The sequence below is a fragment of the Cyprinus carpio genome, chromosome B15 (genome assembly GCF_018340385.1).
Source record: "Cyprinus carpio isolate SPL01 chromosome B15, ASM1834038v1, whole genome shotgun sequence".
NCBI lineage: Eukaryota > Metazoa > Chordata > Actinopteri > Cypriniformes > Cyprinidae > Cyprinus > Cyprinus carpio.
In genome coordinates this window covers 820,481-820,706 of record NC_056611.1, presented here as the reverse complement: position 1 = coordinate 820,706, position 226 = coordinate 820,481, and positions in this window count along the sequence as shown.

Genomic DNA, 226 nt, shown 5'->3' with positions numbered 1-226 from the left:
TTTGCTCACAGCTCTGCATCTGAACATGCATGAGTTCAAGGGCGATTCTAGCTGAACATGCACGTCCTATGCCTGGCATTTGTATGAAACTTTTGTATGAATTTTTCGCATAGTTTTGTCCAAGGCTTCTTATTTGAAGTTATGTTTTATTTTTATTGTATAAAAATAGAAGGGCACTTCATTTAGATATTAATTATACACTATTTGCTTTCAATTGTTGTCTTGT